Raw genomic sequence first — 8600 nt, 5'->3', positions numbered from 1 at the left:
GAGTGAGAAACAAGAAGCCAAAGTATACTACTATGATGAAAAGATGCGTTACATGCATTCCAAAACCACAAATCATAATGATTGGTTTCCTCCTGGGACGGGACTTGCGGATAGAAAACAAACAAGTATCTGATCCAGTTCTGGAACGTCACTTTGGACCAGTGTGAGCCAGTATGAGAAAGCATATGAGTAATATGTGAACCAGAATGAGAGCGTAAGCACTGATAACTGACATACAAGTAAAGTTTTCAATGTATGTAAAAAATAAAACTATCGTTTTGAAATGCCACCAGCAAGTAGCAACTTGCCACTAGCCGGCGCTACGATCGGCCAGCAAAAATAAAAAATGGAAAAGAAAACATCTATCCGCATGCCCCGTCCCAGGTTTCCTCTGCTCCCAAAAAATCAAGTTTATTGGATAGAAATTCGTGGTTTATTTGAAACATTATTGACCGTGCTTTTCCAAAGGACACGCGACGATTATTTTTGTCGCAGCAAGATTCATAGCGCTATTCGGCGCACGATTCGTCGCAATGCATTTCTTTTGGGATAAATGACACTTTACAAAAAGGTGGTGCAATTTTATATAAAAACCTTATTGTAAATAAAACATACGAAAACCTGAATCTATGGAAAAAAGTTTTCGGTCAGTTTTATTAACAAATTCAATTAAAGTGAACAATTAGCACGCATTAAACTTGGGTAATACATATTTTTAAACATTTTTCAGCATTTATTACCAAATGCGCCAATTGAATTCGTCGCCTCAAATGATTGAATGGCGCTTTTCAAATGAAAAGTACAATTGTTGAACAAATGAAATGTTTGCTTTCTTTTTGTTCTCTTAGTCGGGACACTCGATTTACTCATGAAAAATTACGAGAATTGAGGAATTAAGCAAATAATATTAAAAGTACCAACAACAAAGCATCCGGATTGTCACAAAATTATAAAGTATGTTGAAAATCGAATTTCCAACATTTGAAAAACTCAACTAAAGCAAGATTCTGAACATCTAAGATACTAACAAAATCACTCTGTGATAACAGTAAGTTCATTGCGGCGATGAAATAAGCGAACGTTATTGAGTGGCCATTAGAGAATCACTCTGTTGATAATATTGTGACGCCACAGAATATCAAAAAACAATCTACAAATTACCGCGAACCTCACATCCAAAAGAAAAGGAATATTGACAAAGGATCCCAGCTTTGAACAGCAAAAAAGTTTTCACATGCTTGCCTTTATGCAAATGAAGCTAGAATGAAACATAGAGGCATCAGATTGAAAGGATAAGTGTCATCAACACTTGATGAATTATTCATTATGTTTCTAGCGATATGTTGATGATCTTGTTTATTTGTGTTGTAGTAAGAGACCGCAAAAGACAGAAAGATGCCCTATACACCCATTTGGCCTCACATTTGAGTACACCCGCTGGTGCCATATACGTTACGTAGTAGTATACATCAGAATGTCAATGAGAAGCCAAGCGTACGTTGTTTTGTTCTAGCAGACACTCTCATAATCATGAAGATGTCTACAATTATGCACCCCCTTGGCGAACTTTCTCATTTTTTCTGAACATGGGGTTTTGCGGTTGACAACTTGAGTTGAATCCACCTATCAGGTGAAAGTTGTCCAGCTATGCACACAAAAAATATTATTTTGAATTATTAAGCTGATGTGTTTTTTCTATACACCACAATCGTCATACTACGATCTGTGATAGTAATCATATACTGACCACAGGGATGATTAATGATTAAATGATGATAAAAAACCGATTTTGAAAAATTTTATTTTATTTTTTCATGTTTTGAAATCACATTTACTGATAGAGAAAAATCGAAATATTCGTAGTTCATATTTAAACATGTTTTATCACATATTTCCCATAGATAACCAGATTTTATATCTTTAACTTTTATTTAAATTGAAAGTGATATAGAAGATGATGTTTATAGTTTCTATATATTTATTTTAACTATTATTACATCATTTGCTTCTTAAGCACAGGTATGTTTGAGAATATTTACAAACCTGTAATAAAATGTATCGATTCGGGTTTTGCGTGGCATTCCTCAGCAAAGGTAGTTATTACAGACTGCATACCGGCCTCAGGATGTATCTCTGCTGATTATCATTTAAGAGATGCTTAAAAAATGGTAGAAATCCGAACCATATTATAACCACCGACGAACCGACATGCCATTGGAATTAATGTTCCACGCAAAATAACGGTCATTTTAGAGTGAAACGATCACATCTGTCAGACTATGACAGACTGCTCCACCATATTTAAAATTTGTGACAGTCTACTGCACCATGTTTGAAATGATGACACTTCATACTCCTATATAAATTTTGTCATGGGAAGAAAGTATGAGGCAAGCTTTTGTGGAAATAATGATGGGAAAAATCAAGGAAAATCATTCTATAAGTTTCCCAAACAAATTGACAGGTAAGTTATTCTGCATTCCAATTAATTTGCACTCAAAACATAATTTTTTTCTGGCTTTCAGATGCCATCGGTGGGTCGAATATTGCCGGTCCCCGACTTTGGAAGTAGAACTAAAAACCGGTGGACCTCTATCACTAAAAAAGAAGGTATTATGCTCCGATCATTTCACATATGACGCAATTCTAGATATATATATATATATATATATATATATATATATATATATATATATATATATATATATATATATATATATATATATATATATATATATATATATATATATATATATATATATATATATATATATATATATATATATATATATATATATATATATATATATATATATATATATATATATATATATATATATATATATATATATATATATATATATATATATATATATATATATATATATATATATATATATATATATATATATATATATATATATATATATATAGATTTGATAAAGGGTAACGTAAATGTCTCCGTATGTAGTTCCACCTACTGTGTTGATCATATTTACATTTTACAGACTTAAAAGGATTGCTATTCCAACAGTCGAGTTCACGTTGATTGAATATAACGATGATGCTTTAGAAGCACATAGAAAGATCATCCCTGACCCAGCGTTTCCCGCAATAGAATGTAGCACACAAGCGCTAGTCGTAGAAGCTTTTGCGGTTCGATAATGGAAACTGTTAAGCAGCTAGAGGTAGTCGTTGAGCCCAACACGCTAAACTTTCCGATCGATCACCTAATGGATAATGAATCTACCCACGAAGGTTTCATCACCGTGGGTCAGTATTGCGATGTGGTTAATCGTGATAATGAGGATTATGTGACACAAATGTGTGTTGAACCCAACACGGAGAATTCTCCAATCGATTACCTGACGGTGAGAGGAGGCACAACTGGATTTGACTACGAGATGATGGATATCAATAACACATTGAATTTCGCATTAGTTGAGTATTCCAATGAAAATAACACTCCTGTACTAAACGAACGGTCAATTTGTAATATACAGAACATCAATGACGGAAAGTTAACTGACGCTGAATATGTAGCGCAATATATTGAGAACAATGATACCAACGAACTACAGACATACCACGAAGAAGATGTGCACCTTGACCTTAAACCGAATTCTGAACCGAGTCAAGAACTGGTTTTAATAATTGCCCATTGCCCATTGGGATAGCCCATCATGCTAAGCAAATAGTTGATGCAAATAAACGCGTACAATCTAACAAACACGAAGAGCTCTTGGAGACAGTTAAGACATTGAAGAATAAGCTAAGTAATGCAGTCAGAACCAGTAGAAGTCGTGTCTGCTTTACGCAGAATAAAACGTACAAAACCAAAAATCAGAAAAAGAATTTGAAGCAATTCCGAAAACTCAAAAGAGCGGATAATGATATACTCTTGCACCTCAAGAACAACCCGGTACTACATGAAAGCATTCTTAACTCTATGAGATCGAAAAAGGGTAGGCAGTATAGCAAGCAGATGAAAAAATTTGCGGTGTCTCTGTACCTTAGTGGTCCTCGTACATACCGAGTGATCCAGCGATCAAATGTGTTGTGTTTACCGGCAAAACGCACAATCAAACGATGGACTGATAAAGTTAGCTTTGAACCAGGCTTAAGCAGTACGATCCTTGATAAGATCAAAGAAAAATGCTGCGAATTCAGCGATCTCGAAAAAATTGCCGTATTGGCCATAGATGGTATGAAAATAAAATCTACCTTAAACTACTCTGCAAAATCGGATGTCTGCTCTGGGTTCCCCGACAATGGTTCAAAGAATCAGAACGAGCGAAATGAATGGTCAAAATTGGCCACTGAGGCAGTGGCAGTTATGGTGCGCGGTGTGTACAAACCATTTAAGCAGGTTTGTACCTAAGTTTTTTCAGTAATGAATTCTCTTAATGATGCATTACGTTACATGGTTTAGGTTATTTTCTAACTCACAATACTCTGGGCAGCATCGAACAATTAAAGTTGGTTAAAAAGACGATTCGAGTGATCAGAAAAGCTGAGTTAAGTCCTCTAGTGCTGAGAATGGATCAATATGCTACAAATATCAAATTGGCAAAGGAAGCTGAGGCGACTGCTGATAATTCTTATTTCGAAGTAGATGGAAAACCAATTTTCATTTTGTGCTCAAAGCTCAAGAAATATGGTTAAAAAGCACAACGCCGTGGTCAACCACAACACCACAGCGTAGCTAGTTTTGACGACATTGAGAAACTTTACGAAATCGACTCGTTGTCCAATTGTTCCTAAATTACCTGAGAAGCACGTAAGAGTGCCTCCATTTTCGCCAATGAACGTATCATTAGCTACTAGAACACTTAGTTAAACAGTGGCGACTGGGATTCGCTACTAACGTATGCGGAATGAAATTTGGACAACGCTTCCAGCATTAAAACAAAAATGCAACCGGTTGCAAGGCATCATACTAAACGTCATACTCTAGGCACACTTATTTTAAACATCCAGTGTTAATTTCGACCTGCTAGGAGATACCATGTGAACGAAATGGCAGCGAACGCCCAATCTGGCACCTAGTTATTATGCCAAAAAAAGTTTTGGCGCATTGGAGGATTACGACATACTTTTTGTACCAAAGGCTGATAAACCTCCAAATGTACCAAAATTTCGCCCAAATGAGGATTTCTGGAATAATTTGAAGCAGAGAGTATATGCCATAATTTTCGACCTAAAACAAACAAACGTGATAATCAAAATTAAGAAAGAAATTAAGAATATGCCAACATCAATTTTTTTGACTCCTTTGCAAAAAGTTCCTGTAAACTATCATAAAGCTTCTCGATTGGGCTCAATTTTTTTATTTTTTTTTTATCAATTTAAATTGATAAGCTGACAAATGTTTTCATTCAAAGAGAACATTTAATAAATGGTTTTCTACAAAAAAATTACTTTTTGAATTTTGTCCAAATTTTATTCCGCATACGTTATGTGGATAGGGGAGAACTTGCAAAGCGTGCTCTTCAGACTGCCATGTTCGTCGCAATGCATAATAAACTATTCGATCTGTTCAATAGCAAAAACAAATTTGCTCCACTAAGGTATAGTTGCATAATGGACAAATTCAACATTTAACTAATATATGTATATATGACTACTTTATTTTAGCCATTGAAAGAAGTGCTAAGACAAAACTCTGAACATTGGACATATCTAGAGTTACCAACCGTCCTTATTTTAAAGGACATGTCCTCAATTTCGATGATTTGGGAAAGCATCCTTAATTTTACTTCAAATGTCCTTAGTTTTAATCTCAATCCATGTTATATTTGAAATCAATTAGATTAAATTCACTCAAGCGAAAGAAACATTTTACTCGCCATTTTAGTTGTTCACTTCCTTATAGTCTTTTGATTTGTTATGTTCAGATTAGTGATCCAAAAACATTGATTAATTTTATTGCTTGAAGAAAAGTTACAAACTAATACTTTTCATGTTTCTCATCTTGTTGAGCGCTGACAGAAAAAAACGATTTGTCCTTTATTTCGAGCAATCGAATTTTAAACACTATCACTTTCTAGCACAGTCGGGAAATTTCTTAGTTACTTCATGGACGTTAATCAATAAGTTCTATACTTAAGGAAAAACTTTGATTTTTGGAAATGAAAATGCAAAAAATAGGATTTCTCGTACTAATATCCACACAAATTTCAAATGTAACACGGGATGGCAAGACCTAATATTCTGCATACTTTCTTAGTATCCCAGAAAAACAAAAAAGCGCTGTTTAAAAAAAATATTGGAAATCTTTTCTTAACACCACTCAACCAAAAACATTTTGGGCAAAGATAAGTAAAATTTGTTATTCTCGGTCAAAATTCAAGATGTCCTTATTTCGCTTTCAGCCCATTTGATAACCCTAACATATCTTGAAGAGGTCCAATCGATTCTGAGTAAGATGTTTTATACAAAGAAGTCATGCTTTGATTTTTCGAAGGTATTATGATGTCAGTTATGTTCTCTATCATCCTGCAATATGTTTATATATTCTAGGCGAAAAATGAATCAAAGAGTCTAACCATCGCACAACGTTATCCCAATTATATCCGTGGTTTCATCAGCAATATAAATGTACTTAGACTTCTTTGGAAATATCTTAAAGAGCATCTCAGTGCAGACCCTCTATGCACCAACCACCTTTGTCAAGATTTTCTGGAAAATTTGTTTTCTGAGATTCGACGAAGATGTGGCAGCAATGATACACCCGATGCGTTGCAATTTGGAACTGCATTTAAATATGCTGCCATTGAAGCTTGTTTAAAAGCGTGTAATGGTGCAAATTGTGAATCTGACGCAACGCTACCACTAATAAATAGCAAGGATTTGAACGAATCAAACATTTCCAACAATACTAATTCTACTCGACCATCCTCTGTCTTACCACCGTTGGATACATCCAAACCTCTAGAAATGACTTTGCGGGAGCTAAACGGATTGATGTACATAACAGATGCAGCAGTTCGCAAATTACGTCACAAGAAATATGCTGGAAATTTGGTGCAAAATAGTTGCGATAATCACTTGGATATTGCTTACAATTTCGATAAACTCAAACAAATCTCAACTGCAAGCCAATTAAATTTGCCCAACAAGAAATTGTACGACATTGGAATCCTGTGCGAAATCAGCATTCAATCAAAAATTCTCAAGATTTCTCAGCGATAATAAGGTAGGAGTAAAAACAAAGCTAAAACGCTACTTAAATTACGAACTGTTTGATGATGGTATTTGTCAAACATGTTTCTCGCTTTTGGTTGACAAGATTTTCAATACATTTATACAAGGATTTCTCAAAACGCTTAAGGCCAAACAAGCCTCAAAGGATAAGGTTAAACGCTTCAACCGGAATGGTGAGGCGGGGAGAATGTGTTTGCCATTGTGATTGATCTGTACCTAATCAGATGCATCAAGATGTGCTTCAAACATGTAATAAAATCACTCAAAACATTTATCATTATTTTTCACTTTATTACGAATAGAACATAATTACCTGTACAATAACAATCACTGGGTATCGAGCATCCAGGATGATTACAACTTAACAGTAGCCTACTAAAATGCGAACTCTTGGGTAGGATCCACCCTAGTTAAAACCATTCCGGAACCGATTCGGGATCATTAATGGAATTCAGCTCAAATGCAACAACCGACTCCATCGATTGTTGCATTTAAGCTGGGATTCATTCAGGATTCCGAATGGTATGACCGGGACGTAATGCTGTTCCATCGACAGAGCTACTGTTTGTACTTATCCTTTCTTCCATATTTTATTCTTCCTCCGTTAAAATCATCGTATTTACTGAAATATTCAGGACCAATCGAGTATGATGCTCGTCGCGTATGTTGAAACCATCAAGCGGTAGATGGTTACCTGCAATACATACATTTTCGTATGTAAACTACATTCGATTATTAGACATTTCAAACTTACTTTAAAATTACTATGCACAGAATATCACGAAACATTGGTGAACATGAGAGATTTTTCCTCAAAATAGGAACCAAACATTTTTTTTGTGTTCATCAAAACAAAGAATTACAATTCTAGCGATAGATTTGAGAAGGTCCTAAACAAAATATCAATGAAACCCTCGTAAAATGGTAAGCGTTATTTGAAATATTCTGATGATGGAATGGATTCGTCCTTAGAATCCAGTACATTGGGATTCGTCCCCTTGACTAAACTAAAAGATTCTTAAAATGTTTGTACTACTGTCAGAGTGTATGTAGGGAGAGTGAAAACAACTGTCATGATTATCTGTCAGTGTTATTCCAAACGGAAAAAAACCTGTTTTAATCCACCTAGAGGTGCAATTATGCCTTTCTCATTTCTCCAAACTATGATTTAATAGCTGGTTCGTACAATATAACATTATGGAAATGTCTTTCATTCTTATTACACTTGATAAGTGTAATAAGAATGAAAGCACCTTTTTCCATTCATCGCGGTATCGGTTTGAATCGGAGTTTTCTATGTGATCGTACTCCACTGGAGCTGGAAGTCGAATGGAGATGGAATTTAATATCAGTTTCCGGGGACGCAACACCTTTCATTTGAGACTAAGTTGATC

The sequence above is a fragment of the Topomyia yanbarensis genome, chromosome 3 (assembly GCF_030247195.1).
Source record: "Topomyia yanbarensis strain Yona2022 chromosome 3, ASM3024719v1, whole genome shotgun sequence".
NCBI classification, from domain to species: domain Eukaryota; kingdom Metazoa; phylum Arthropoda; class Insecta; order Diptera; family Culicidae; genus Topomyia; species Topomyia yanbarensis.
The sequence above is the reverse complement of the archived record's forward strand: the minus strand, read 5'-3'. Positions refer to the sequence as shown.